Consider the following 14649-nt stretch of genomic DNA (forward strand, 5'->3'; position numbering starts at 1 on the left):
TACCATAAATATGTAGAAGAACACGTATTGGCCTAAACTGATGAAGAAACTTGGACTTTTTTTTTTTTTTTTTTTGGTTATTTATTATAGCAAAAAGTAAAAAATATTGTTTTGTTTTTCGAAATTGTCGTTCTTTTTTGTTTATAGCGCAACAAATAAAACCCGCAGAGGTGATCAAATACCACCAAAAGAAAGCTCTATTTGTGGGAAAAAAAGGACGTTGATTTTGTTTGGGTACAGCGTTGCATGACCGCACAATTGTCAGTTAAAGCGGCGCAGTGTTGTATCGCAATAAATGCCCTGGTCAGGAAGTGGGTAAATCCTTCCAGGGCTGAAGGGCAACGCTGTACCCAAACAAAATTTGGATAATTTTTTTTTGCATAAATAGAGCTTTCTTTTGGTGGTATTTGATCACCATTGTTTTTTTTTTTTTACTTTTTGCGATACAAACAAAAAAAGAACAAAAATTTTGGAAAAAAAATGTTTTTTTTACGTTCTGCTATAAAACATATCCAATAAAACAAACTAAACAATCAAATTCCTCATAAATTTTGGCCAAAATGTATTCTGCTACTTATCTTTTTAAAAAAAAAAAAAAAAAACGATGATATATACTGTATATTGGAGTTTTTTTTTTATACTACTATGGCAATGATCATCAACTTATAATGGGGCTGTGATAGTGCGGTGGGCAATCTGACAGTAATTGACGCTAGGAGGGAACAGACTAACTGCCACTGACACCTCCAGTGACACTTAGACTGCTTTCACACTGAGGCGCTTTACAGGCTATACAGCGCTAAAAATAGCACCTGCATAGTGCCTGTAAATAGCCTCTCCTGTCTCTCCAGTGTGAAAGCCCGAGTGCTTTGATCATCAACTTTTAATGGGGCTGTGATAGTGCGGTGGGCAATCTGACACTAATTGACGCTAAGACGGAACAGACTAACTGCCACTGACACCTCCAGTGACACTTAGCCTGCTTTCACACTGAGGCACTTTACAGGCACTACAGCACTAAAAATAGCGCCTGTAAATAGCCTCTCCTGTCTCACCAGTGTGAAAGCCCGAGTGCTTTCACACTGGAGCGGTGCGCTTGCAGGACGGTAAAAAAAGTCCTGCAAGCAGCATCTTTGCTCCTAAAGCGCCCCTGTCCATTGAAATCAATGGGGCAGCACCGCCGAACCACGGTTTTAACCCTTTTTTGCCTGCTAGCGGGGGTTAAAAGTGCCCCACTAGCGGCCGAATAGCGCCACTAAAACTACTGTAAAGCGCCGCTAAAAACATCGTCGGTTTATCGCTGACACCAACTCGGTGTGAAAGCTTCTCTTAATACAGTGAACAATGCTAATAATATACACTGTCACTATACTAATGACACTGGCTGGGAAGGGGATAACATTTAAGGGCAACCATGGGGTTAAATATGTGCCTAACAATGTTTTAAATCGGGTTTTAAATCCTGTGTCCGGATTTCAGTCCACCTGAAACCCGGACACATCAGTGACAGTCCTGCAGCACCAGTCCTCCTACCCCCCTCTCCCCTCCCATCGACTTCCAGTGCTTTTAATTATATTGGTAGGGAGGATGCTTTAACTGGGCTACAGACTAACATGGGGGGATGATACTGGGGGACAGAATGATGTGGGGGGATTATACTGGGGGGCAGACTGACCTGGGGGGGATTATACTGGGGGACAGTCTGACCTGGGGGGGATGTACTGGGGGAAAGAACGACCTTTTTTTATTTAACTATGCTCCTTAAAGTGGTGTTCCACCCCCAAAAAAAATATGCATGAATGTGCCTAAAAAAAAAAAAAAAAAAAAAAAAGGAAATTTTTTTTTAAACTCACCTCCAAATGGCTGTTGCTAGGGGTCCCTCGTAGTCTGCCTCCTTCATTGTCTGGGCTGGTGACATCACTTCCCCTCGGCGCAGGAAGGGCTCAGCTCTGCCCCCTCCCTCTTGTCAATCATCTGGGACACATTACAGGTCCCAGGTTACTGAGTGGCCAATCACAGCACGCGGCGCTGCTCGCACATGCGCAGTGGGTGCCCGGGTGTGAAGCCACAGCCAGGCACCCACAGTTGCAATTCTGGCGCTGCCGAACGGAGGGGGAGATGAGCGGGGCTTCTATCCCAAGCATCGCTGGACCCTGGGACAGGTAAGTGTCCGATTATTAAAAGTCAGCAGCTGCAGTATTTGTAGCTGCTGACTTTTAATTTTTTTTTTTAAATGGGAACTCCACTTTAAGCTTCTCCCATTATTAACACAATTTGGCCACACCCACTATTCATCACGGGACGCTACATGCGTCGCAATACTACTCAATGATGTCCCAGGTCTTTTGCAATCCTATAATGTATACTGCAATTATCAGTGTCCCCAGCAGAGTCTTCCCATCATCAGTGTCCCCAGCAGAGTCTTCCCATCATCAGTGTCCCCAGCAGAGTTTTCCCCATCATCAGTGTCCCCAGCAGAGTTTTCCCCATCATCAGTGTCCCCAGCAGAGTTTTTCCCATAATCAGTGGCCCAGCAGAGTTTTCCCATCATCAGTGTTCCCAGCAGAGTTTTCCCCATCAGTGTCCCCAGCAGAGTCTTCCCATCATCAGTGTCCCCAGCAGAGTTTTCCCCATCATCAGTGTCCCCAGCAGAGTTTTCCCCATCATCAGTGTCCCCAGCAGAGTTTTTCCCATAATCAGTGGCCCAGCAGAGTTTTCCCATCATCAGTGTTCCCAGCAGAGTTTTCCCCATCAGTGTCCCCAGCAGAGTTTTCCCATCATCAATGTCCCCAGCAGAGTTATCCCATCATAAGTGTCCCCAGCAGAGTTTTCTCCATCAGTGTAACCGGCAGTTTTCCCCATCAGTGCCCCCATCAGAGTTTTCCCATCATAAGTGTCCCCAGCAGAGTTTTGCCCATCAGTGTCCCCAGCAGAGTTTTCCCCATCAGTGTCCCCAGCAGAATTTTCCCCATCAGTGTCCCCAGCAGAATTTTCCCCATCAGTGCCCCCAGCAGAGTTTTCCCCATCAGTGTCCCCATAAGAGTTTTGCCCATCAGTGTCCCCAGCAGAATTTTCCCCATCAGTGTCCCCAGCAGAATTTTCCCCATCAGTGCCCCCAGCAGAATTTTCCCCATCAGTGTCCCCAGCAGAGTCTCCTGTACATTTATGTCTGCAGATTTATGCCCATTTGCCTCTTGTCACTGTTTGAGCCGACTTCAGCTCTCCTGCACCTCCAACTCCAACCTCCAACCTCCAACTGCTACACACGCGGGCTGTATGGTGGAAGGAATTCTAATGTAAACAGCAGGCGGGAAGACGGGAGGTGCCACGCTGATGATATCACTTCCTAGCAGCCAATCCAAAGCACAGCACAGCAGCCAATCCCCTGGCAGCATGGGAGGGTGTGGGGGAAGCGGCTTTGTATCCAGGACCTACCAGACACACTGCTGATAACAGCAGCTACTTTTAAAAGCCAGCAATTAGGCAGTGATGTGTTGGCAGAGCCTGGGTAAGCTGCGGGCCGGACAAATCACACCGACGGCCGGATGTGGCCCGGGGTTTGGAGACCCCTGGTCTAGACTATTCGGTCCCTACAACAGTGAATACAAAGGACACATTATTACAAGTGTAAACACAGCCCACAAGGGTAGTGTGCTAGTACACAATAGTTAATTAGCGCAAATAACAATGGGTGAAAGACCCTTAGGAGGCACACTAGACCTACTTGCAATAAACACATTATAGCAGACAACACTAGACAGGTGGCTTGAGTTGATGACATCATCCTCTGCTTTGAGTCTCACAGTGTGAAGCAGTCACTATTTATTGGTAGTGAGGCAGTTAGACCCTATACAGGGACCCAAGGCCTAAAGTCCCAGAATTTGTTAGTCTTGGGGAGACATGGACGTAAATCCAAAGTAACATTACTTCAAGGGTCCCCCAGGCATACACCTCACAAAGAGTAGTGTTCCCTTAAAATTCAAGGCCCATAGTCAGTAGGCAAGAGGCTAACATTCATTCCCCTCCAAAAGCCTCTGTCCCGGGTGAGTCTATCACATTTCTCCCCATCAAAATTCGACTAGCAAGGTCCCAGACCTCCACCTGGTCTGGACATGTATTAGTCAGGCAGAGTGAACTCACATAGTCAGTCTGCATGATCTCCATTTTTGGCTGCAAGGAATAGTTGTCATCAATAGTTGTCCTTTTAAAAAAAAAAAAATTCTGATTATTATTATTATACACGATTTATATAGCGCCAAACAGTTTGCGCAGCGCTTTACAACATGAGGGCAGACAGTACACTTACAATACAAATCAATACAGGAGGGATCAGAGGGCCCTGCTCGTTAGAGCTTATGATCTAGAAGGGAGGGTCAAGTGGAAACAAAAAGGTAATAACTGTGGGGGATGAGCTGATGGAGAAAATGAAAATACAGTTGTTAGGTGTGGGTAGGGTAGGCTTCTCTGAAGAGAAGGGTTTTCAGGGATCGTCTCTAAAAGCTAATAAAGTAGGAGATAAGCGGACAGATTGGGGTAGGGCGTTCCATAGGATTGGAGAGGCTTTGGAAAAGTCCTGGAGGCGAGCATGGGAGGAGGTGACGTGGGACCTAGAGAGCAGGAGGTCTTGAGAGGAATGAAGAGAACGAGTAGGTTGGTATTTAGAGACTAGGCTAGTGATGTAGCTGGGGGCGAAATTGTGGATGGCTTTGTACGTAGCTGTTAATATTTTTAATTTAATTCTTTGGCCAAGCGGAAGCCAGTGGAGGGATTAACAGAGAGGAGTGGCAGACAAAGAGCGATTGGTAAGGTGCATGGAGTCTGGCACCAGCATTCATGATGGATTGAAGAGGTGATAGACTATGTAGAAGTAAGCCAATGAGAAGGGAGTTGCAGTAGTCGAGGCGAGAGATGATCAGCGAGTGAATTAAGAGCTTTGTTGTGTCATTGGTTAGAAAGGGGCATATTTTGGGGATGTTGCGGAGGTTGAGGCGGCAGGATTTGGACAGTGATTGGATATGTTGCTTGAAGGAGAGTTCAGAGTCCAGGACTACACCTAGAACCTTGGCATGTGGGGATGGGCTCATAGTTGTGCCATTGATTTTGACAGAGAGATCAGGGGAAGGGGCATAATGGGGGAGGAAAAATTATACGTTCGGTTTTGGATAGATTGAGTTTGAGGAAGTGGTGTGACATCCAGACTGATATATCTGATAGTAAATGAGTGATACGTGAGGAGACAGAGGGAGTGAGCTTAGGGGTAGAGAAATAGATTTGGGTGTCGTCAGCGTAGAGGTGGTATTGGAAGCTATGGGAGGCTATCAGTTGACCCAGGGAGGAGGTGTAGATTGAAAATAGGAGAGGTCCAAGAACAGAACCTTGGGGGACCCCAACAGAGAAAGGAAGAGGAGAGGAGGAAGTAGAGTTGTAAGAAACGCTAAAGGTGCAGTTGGATAAGTAGGAAGAGAACCAGCGAAGATTACAGTCATGGAGACCAAAGGCATGGAGTTTTTTGAGGAGCAGGTGGTGGTCAACCGTATCAAAGGCAGCAGAGAGGTCCAGGAGTAGGAGTACAGAATAGTGTCGATTGGTTTTGGCCGTTAGTAGATCGTTTGTTAGTTTTAGGAGAGCAGTTTCTGTGGAGTGTTGAGGACGAAATCCAGACTGAAGGGGATCAAGAAGGCTATTATCAGACGCTCAGTCAATTGTAGACCAGACATTCGAGGAGTTTGGATAAGAAGGGGAGCAAGGAGATGAGGCGTAGTTTGTTAAGATTGGATGGGTCCAGTGAAGGCTTTTTAAGTATGGGTCTGACAAGTGCATGTTTTAGAGAGTTGGGGAAGAGGGTGAACGTAGCATTTGTGAGGTTACAGGATCCAGAGGACAGGTGGTAAGGTGGACATTACCAAGTAGTTTAGCAACCTTGTCTATAGTGGTGGGGTTGAAAGAGGGAAGTAATGATTGTACCTGTGGGCATGAAGTGTAAATCGTGGAAGGTATCGGAACAGCAGAGATCTCTGCGCGAATTGTATCAATCTTCTGTTTGAAGTGATTGGCGATCTCTTGGGCAGTGAGTGAGTTGGCGGGTGGAGGCGGTGGAGGACGAAGAAGAGAGTTGAAGGTAGAGAAGAGTTGACTAGGACGGGATGATAAGTTGCTAATGAGAGTGATAAAATAGGTCTGCTTGGCAGAGAGGAGGCTGGAACTGTATTTTTGGAGGGCAGATTTATATTGGTTGAAATCTTTCTGAGACTTAGTCTTACGCCACAAGCGCTCATGAGTATGACTACGTTTTTTCAGACTTCTAGTATCATCTGTTTGCCCAGGTTGAAGGGGTCGGGGCCTGATTCTGTGTGTAGTGAGGGGAGCCAGTGAGTCCAGTGAGGCTAGAAGTGAAGCGTTATAGACAGAAGTGGCTAAGTTGGTGCAGGATAGGGGTGAGATTTTGTTGTAGAGGTTGTAGATAGCAGAGTAAAGAAGAGAAGGGTTGAGATGACGTAGGTTTCTGCGGGTAACTTTTAGGCGGTTGGAGGGAGAGGAGGTGGAGGAGAGGGAGAGAGTGAAACTAATAAGGTGGTGATCAGAGAGAGGGAATGGATAGTTAGAGAGGTTGCATGGAGTGAAAACGAGGTCAAGGGTATTGCCTTCGGAGTGAGTAGGAGTATGTATCCACTGCTTCAGGTCAAAGGAGGATGTTAGGCTGAGAAATTTGGAAGGGGCAGGAGTGTTAGTATCAATAGGGATGTTCCCGAGAATGATTGTAGGGATTTCAGAGGAAAGAAAGTAGGGTAGCCAGGCAAAGAAGTCATCAAGAAAGGTTGATACTGGTCTATAATTAGAGAAATCGGAGTGAAAAGACGAATGCAGTGTGCTTCGAAAGAGGAGAGTGACAGAGAGGGAGGTGGCTGAAGTACCTGAAAGGTGCTATGTGGGGCTAGGATTCTGACACCTCCTCCCTTACGTCCACTGGATCTGGGGGAGTGATTCCAGAGAAGACCACCATGGGATAGGGCAGCAGAAGACGCAGTGTCAGATTCGTGGAGCCAGGTTTCGGTAATGGCGAGTAGGTTAAATGAGTTGGCGATAAAGAGGTCATGGAGAGAGGTGAGTTTGTTGCAGACAGAGCGGGAGTTCCAAAGGGAACAAGAGAAAGGGAGTCTGGTATTGGGAAGAATAGAAATGGGAACTAAATTGTGTTGATTGCGGTTGATGCCAGAGGGTGCAGGGTGATGGGTGCATGGGGTACAGTTAAATGATGGAGGCCCAGGGTTTGGGGATATATCGCCAGAGGTTAGGAGAAGCAGGAGGGTGAGGGAGGTAATATGGGAGTGGGATTTATATGAAGGGACATGCCCCAGAGTCTTGGAGATTTTTAGTGTGTGTGGATTTAGAATTAGCAGGAGTTGGTGGGTGCAGTAATAAGGAGAGGACAGAAGTGAGGGTGAAATATATGTGCTGTGGGGGGGAGAAGAGGGGTGAAGGAGAAATAGTTTTTATTACTTACTTTTATTACTTTTACTTTTATTACTTTTATTTACTTTTATTACTACTACTTTTATTACTGATCACTTTTATTGCTGTCACAAGGAATGTAAACATCCCTTGTGACAGTAATAGGTGGTGACAGGTACTCTTTATGGAGGGATCGGGGGTCTAAAAGACCGAAAATCCCTCCTTTGCACTTAAAAGTATTCAGATCGGCAAAATCGTCAATTCTGAATACTGTCTTTTTTTAAAATCAGCGCCATTGGCAGCTGAGTAAACCAGAAGTGACGTTGTGACATCACTTCCGGGATTTTACATCGGAAACCCTATCAAAGCCGAATCTGACTTTGTTCGGGTCTCAGCCTAGGCGGCGGACGAGGTGGGATGGGAGGCCCAGGAAGAACGGCGGAAGGGGGCGGGTGGGAGGGGGGGTGTCCCCTTCTGCTCCTTTAGGATAACAGCTGAGCGGCTTTTAGCTGCATCGGTTGTTATCAGTAAAAAGCCTGCTGCAGGCATCACCCCGGTTTAACCCCCTCAACAAATTTGCGTATGGTCGGTGCGAAGGAGTTAACCTGTAGGCATGAATCCTACTCTGGGCATCTGTTTCTTGTAACCACTGTTTAAAATTGAAAACATTTTTTATCATTATGTTCTACATTGCTTGTAGCTTACCATATTATGGATGTCGAATCCGGACACATTTGTGCAGTTACAACCTGTATTTGTATTGTAAACCTATATTTTCTATGAATACTTAATAAAAAAAGAGATTAAACATAAAAATACATCAACGGCATCCTGCACAGGTATGAACCTGTAGCTGGTTGCCTGAAGCTCAGAAATGGGAAATGGGAAATGGGATATTTTTGGCCCCATAGACTTCAAACAGAGCACCTGAAAAATGCCTGAGGCCCCATTTACACCTGAGCGGTTTGTAGCACAAAGTTCAAGACTCTCAACATCCAAAATCCCACGTTACAATGGTGACTGTTCACATAATAGGCGCTCAGGTGCCTGTAGCTCAATTCCTGATGCTCCATGAGCTACTTTTGAGGCAGATTTGGGTGTTTCTTGCACCCCGAACTTTAATGTGAATGCCTGTAAACTCTTGAATGAAGTAGAGCACTATTACAGTCGTGAATGCAGCCTGAACATTTTCATTTTTCAACCCGAAGCAACCAGTACCTAACTTTCTAAACAATGACCCTGAAGCCTGACTACACCTGAAAAAAAAAACGCACAAAAAAAAAAAGTTTCAAAAGTGCTACTGTTACCTCAGGTGTGAATGAATGCAGCAGTATCCAAAATCATTGTTTATTTTATGATTTTAATTCTTTCGGATTATGACAAGGGTGGTAAAGGAATACTAAGGGGAAATTGAGTGAGTTTTTTGGCTGTACCTTTTAAGACCAGCTTCACGCCTATGCCTTGTGGCAGTGCAAAGTTAAACGTGTTTTACTATAACACACGCTAAGGCATGGCACAGGTACAGTAGCGAGTAACAGAGCCAGATAAGCTGTGCCTTGTGTGTGGTACGTTACAAGAATGGCATTTTTTGTCTGTTCGGTAGCTCATTCAAAACAAATGTTCTGCCTTAGCGTGTGTGTTCACCTGCTGCAACAGAGCAAAAAAGTGTAAAATGTGCCTAAAAAAGGTGGGAAAGGATTAGAACCCCAGTCTGTGCTTTACTGCTATGTGGGTTTACATTAGAGAGATTTTCCCTGACTTAGAGCTTGTTCCCCCCAGCCCTATAATGCATTAGACATGTGCGATTCGTTTTGTACAAATCGAAAATTTGTACGAATTTCCGAAAATTCGTACATTTGGAAGCATCCGAAATATGAATTGCTATGCTTCCGTATTTTATACGAAATTCCGTTGACGAATTTCGGATCCAAATTCCGTTACAACGGAAACGTGACTGGTGTTTGTTGACCAATCAGAGGTTTTCTTCTGCTGCTGAGTGAGGGTTGGGAAAATGACCTTTTTTAATATGGGAGTGGGAGACTGGTACTGGTAGTCGATGGGAAATTCAGAATTGGACAAAATAAGAATGTTCGTTAATATCGTTTTATGATTGTCATAATAATTACGATTATTCGTTATGATGAAGTTAAAAACCCAGGAAGTCAGCACAGCACAGGGATGGTGGGAGCCCCTCATAATGAGCACAGCAGGTGTACAGCCCCAGGAGGAAGTCAGCACAGCACAGGGATGGTGGGAGCCCCTCATAATGAGCACAGCACAGGGATGGTGGGAGCCCCTCATAATAAGCATAATGAGTCCGAGAATTGCCATATTGAGAAAGGTATTTTTTGCTTTTTAAACTCATAACAATTACGAACGAACGTTCGTAATTGGTATGAAAAGCTATCAAACCTAACAAAAATGCGTATATTGTACGAATCCAAATTGAATTTCGGACACGAATTACGAAATACGAATTACCGGCTAATACGAAACGGAACGAAACGAAACAAATTTATTGACGGCACATATTTCTATAATGCATGTGCACTGGCGTGCATTTTGTAATGGTGGTGTTTACATATTCTTTTTTAACTTCACAAACAATATGACACATTATTTAAGTCTATGCTCCGCGGCGTGACGCAGTGACACGCATTACTGTGAGTTGCACCATGTACAAATGCAGACATGCAATGCAGCATTACGGTGTGAATGGGTCACATAGAAAAAAATTGCGCTGAGCCTGTGTTGATCTATGCAGAATAATGCAGCTCAATGAACATGGTGACATTACTGTCAATGTGACAATCTGCAATGGAGACATATGCCCCGTACACAGGACAGAGTCCTACTGTCTGTGTCAATGGACGCAGCAGCAAGACTCGGGAGCGTGCGCGCATGGATGCCCCCAAAGAAAGCGTTTCTCCGAGAGGGTCACCCAATGGAGTGGAGGAGCACCGCCGGGGGACCCCAGAAAAGGATTTGGCACGTTCTGTGCAAAACTCTTGCACAGAGCAGGTAAGTATAGACATGTTTGTTATTTAAAAAAAACAAAAAACAAAGCTTTACAAACACTTTAATAAAAGTACATATATCCAATGTCAAACAAGTATTATCAGCAAAGGGCCCAGTAGGAGTCCTGGTGGAATTGTGCACATACCCAGATATATATATAGTAGGGTTGCCACCTGTCCAGAATTCCCCTGGACAGTCTAGGTTTTGAACCATGTGTCCGGGTTTTAGGCGGACTGAAACCAATTGTCTCCATCGCTTACCACAGCTGTCGGTAGCGGCGGAGACGATCGCGTCTGCTCCCCTGTGAGGCTGGATGCCAAGTGAGGTAAAGATGGCCCCTACTCGGCTCCATAGCATTGGATGGTGAAAGCGACGTCAAACGTCACTTCCGTCCAAGTCTTTTTGACCCCAGATCTCATAGTTAAGAGGTCCTGTCATGCTTTTTTTCTATTACAAGGGATATTTACATTCCTTGTAATAGGAATAAAAGTGACACATTTTTTTTTTAAGTACAGTGTAAAAAAAATAAATAAATAAGAAAAAAAAATTTAAAGCGCCCTGTCCCCCCCGAGCTTGGGCGCAGAAGCGAACGCATACGTAAGTCGCACCCGCCTATGAAAACGGTGTTCAAACCACACATGTGAGGTATTGCCGCGATCGTTAGAGCAAGAGCAATAATTCCAGCCCTAGACCTCCTCTGTAACTCAAAACTTGTAACCTGTAGAAATTTTTAAACATTGCCTATGGAGATTTTTAAAGGTAAAAGTTTGTCTCCATTCCACGATTCCACAATTTTGAAGCATGACATGTTGGGTATCAATTTACCAACACCCAAAGACCAATTTTTCTGCATATCATTGCAATTTTTTAAAGCAAGGCCAATTCTTGCTTTCATCAAGATTACCTCTATAGGGTTACGGTGGGAAAACACCACCGACACCCAAAGACCAATTTTTATACACTGGTTATTTCTATCCAAAGTCAAAGTGACACCAGAATGTATCCAAAAAATTTCTAATCTTGTTCCCAGTGCACTACATTGTGGCCTGACTTTAATAGGGTTCGTTATTTGGGTCCGAACGTTCGCGGTGTTTGAAAGTTCTGGTGCTAACTGAACGTGGGTCCGTTTGGCCAGTCCCTAAAAGAGATGAGAAGGGGGTTCAGCAGTGGGACAGATGAGAAGGGGGTTCAGTGGTGGGACAGAAAAGCAGGGGGGTATAGCAGTGGGGCAGATGTGAAAGGAGGTGTATTGGTGGGACAGATGAGCAGGGGGTTACAGTGGTGGGGCAGGAGAGCAGGGGGGGTACAGAGGTGAGACAGATGTGCAGGAGGTACATTGGTGGGGCAGATGAGAAAGCGGGTTACAGTGGTGGGGCAGATGGGTTCAGTGTTAGGACAGATGAGAAGGTGATTCAGTAGTGAGACAGAAGGGCATGGGGATACGGCGGTGGAGCAGATGTGCAAGGAGGTACAGTGGTGGGGCAGATGAGAAAAGCGGTACATTGATGGGGCAGATGAGCAGGGGGGTTACAGTGGTGGCACAGAAGAGCTAGGGGGTACAGTGGTGGGGCAGATGTGCAGGAGGCACAGTGGTGGGAGGGATGAGAAGGGGGTTCAGTGGTGGGACAGAAAAGCAGGGGGGTACAGTGATGGGGCAGATGAGCAAGGGGGTTACAGTGGTGGAAAGATGAGCGGGGGGTTCAGTGTTGGAGCAGATGATAAGGGGGTTCAGCGATGGGACAGAAGAGCAGGGGGGTAATGTGAAAGGAGGTGCATTGGTGGGACAGATGAGCAGGGGGTTACAGTGGTTGGGCAGAAGAGTAGGGGTTACAGAGGTGGGGCAGATGTACAGTGGGGAACAGTGGTGGGGCAGAGGAGCAGGGGGTACAGAGGTGGGGCAGATGTGCAGAGGAGAAAGGAGGTACATCAGTGGAACACATGGGCAGAAGGTTACAGTGGTGGGGCAGAAGAGCAGGGGGAACAGAGGTGGGATAGATGTGCAGGAGGTACAGTGGTGGGGCAGATGATAAAGGGGGTTACAGTGGTGGGGCAGATGAGCAGATAAGTTCATTGTTAGGACAGATGAGAAGATGGTTCAGCATGGGGGTATGGCGGTTCCAGTGGTGGGGCAGATGTGCAGGGGGTTACACTGGTGGGGCAGATGAGAAAGTGGGTACATTGGTGGAGCAGATGAGCAGGGGGTTACAGTGGTCGGACAGAAGAACAGGGTGGTACAGTGGTGGGACAGAAGAGCAGGGTGGTACGGTGGTGGGGCAGATGTGCAGGGATTTACAGTGGTGGGACAGAAGAGCAGGGTGGTACAGTGGTGGGACAGAAGAGCAGGGTGGTACAGTGGTGGGGCAGATGAGCAGGGGGTTACAGTGGTGGGACAGAAGAGCAGGGTGGTACAGTGGTGGGGCAGAAGAGCAAGGTGGTACAGTGGTGGGGCAGATGAGCAGGGGTTACAGTGGTGGGACAGAAGAGCAGGGGGATACAGTGGTGGGGCAGATGTGCAGGGGGTTACAGTGGTGAAACAGATTTGCAGGGGGGACAGTGATCGGAAGTGTGGAGTTGCAGGAATTGTGGCTGATCTGAGGCGTGAGCGTGCAGGATACTAATTTCTCACTACTACTCAAGTAGTTTACAGCATTTACTTTATAAAAAATATTTTTCGTGATTGAGCGTGTGCAGTTGACATTTTTTTTGTTATAAAATCGGCAACGCTCAATTTCTTTGACAACATTTTTCTGCACACTGTGCTCAAAAGGTTGCCTACCCCTGCCTTTACCTTTGGCAGAAATTACTGTATCCGGATAGGAGATACACAGTGCTTTCCGGTCCTCCTGACTGAGGTCTGGTATATCCGTTCCCCATTTGTCTCGGCATTTTGGGGTTTTTTTACATTGAATGTCTTGCAAGGTATCACAAGTCTGTGATTATTTCAGGGTGTATTAAAAATAGGTGCATGATTTTGTGGGTGTAGCTACAAATGTGGGTGTTTTCAGGTTTCAAAGTGGGTGTGGTCTGTAGGATGTTTCTGGATTAAATTTTGAAAATCTGGTAACCTTATTTTAAGTGGAAAATGTGGTAAATTTTCTAGGAGACAAACCTAGCATAAATGATGTTAATACTGTACATGTTAATGTTTTCAAAATCATGTAGCTGATGAAGCTACACTGATGGGCACCGATAGGCTGCACTGATGGGCACCGATAGGCTGCATTGATGGGCCCTGATAGGCTGCATTGATGGGCACTGATAAGGCAACACTGATGGGCACCGATAAGGCGGCACTGATGGGCACTAATAGGCGGCACTGGTGGGCACTGGTGGGCACTGAGATGTGGCACTGATTGGTGGCACTAATGGGTGGCACTGAAGGGCATTGATAGGTGGCACTGATAGGTGGCACTGATGGGTGGCAGTGATGGGCACTGATAGGTGGCAGGGATGGGCACTGATCGGCACTGGTAGGTGACACTGATAGGCAGCACTGCTAGGTGGCACTGATTGGCACCACTGGTGGGCATTGATAAGTGGCACTCGTGGGCATTGATAGGTGGCACTGATGTACTGGTGAGCACTGATTGGTGGGCACTGATTGGTGGGCACTGTGGGCACATATGAGGCATCTTCGCCTCTCCCTGCTCGGGACCGATGTCCCTTCAACAGAAGCTGGTGATCTGCTTTTTTTTCTCCTCACGCTCTCTGCGTGAGAAGAAAAAAAAAACGATTATTGATCCTCTGTTTACATCACATGATTAGCTGTCATGACAGCTGATCACGTAGTAAGGGGTCGAGATCGATCTGTGATCACCTGGGGGGGGGGGGTCCCAAAAGGGGGGGGAGGGTGCAAGCAAAAAGAAAGAGGCATATAATGGCTACAAGGATAAGCATATACACACATATGCACACATACACATGTGCATATATGCATACAGGGAACTGATAGTTTTTAACATTTGTGGGCAAATTAACCCAGGCTCATAATGCATTAATTCTAGGTCTATTGGCACATGAAGTATCCATATATGTAGGAAAAATTTCACATGTCTCAATAAGTTGGAAAGAAAATAATAAAGGTAATAATAAAAGTGACTATAAAAAATAAGTATGTCCTAAGACACAGAGAGAGAGGGGGAGGGGAAGGGAAATGGAAAAGATGCCCATATATGTGTCAAT

Source organism: Aquarana catesbeiana, linkage group LG02 (genome assembly GCF_042186555.1).
Source record: "Aquarana catesbeiana isolate 2022-GZ linkage group LG02, ASM4218655v1, whole genome shotgun sequence".
Classification (NCBI taxonomy): Eukaryota; Metazoa; Chordata; class Amphibia; order Anura; family Ranidae; genus Aquarana; species Aquarana catesbeiana.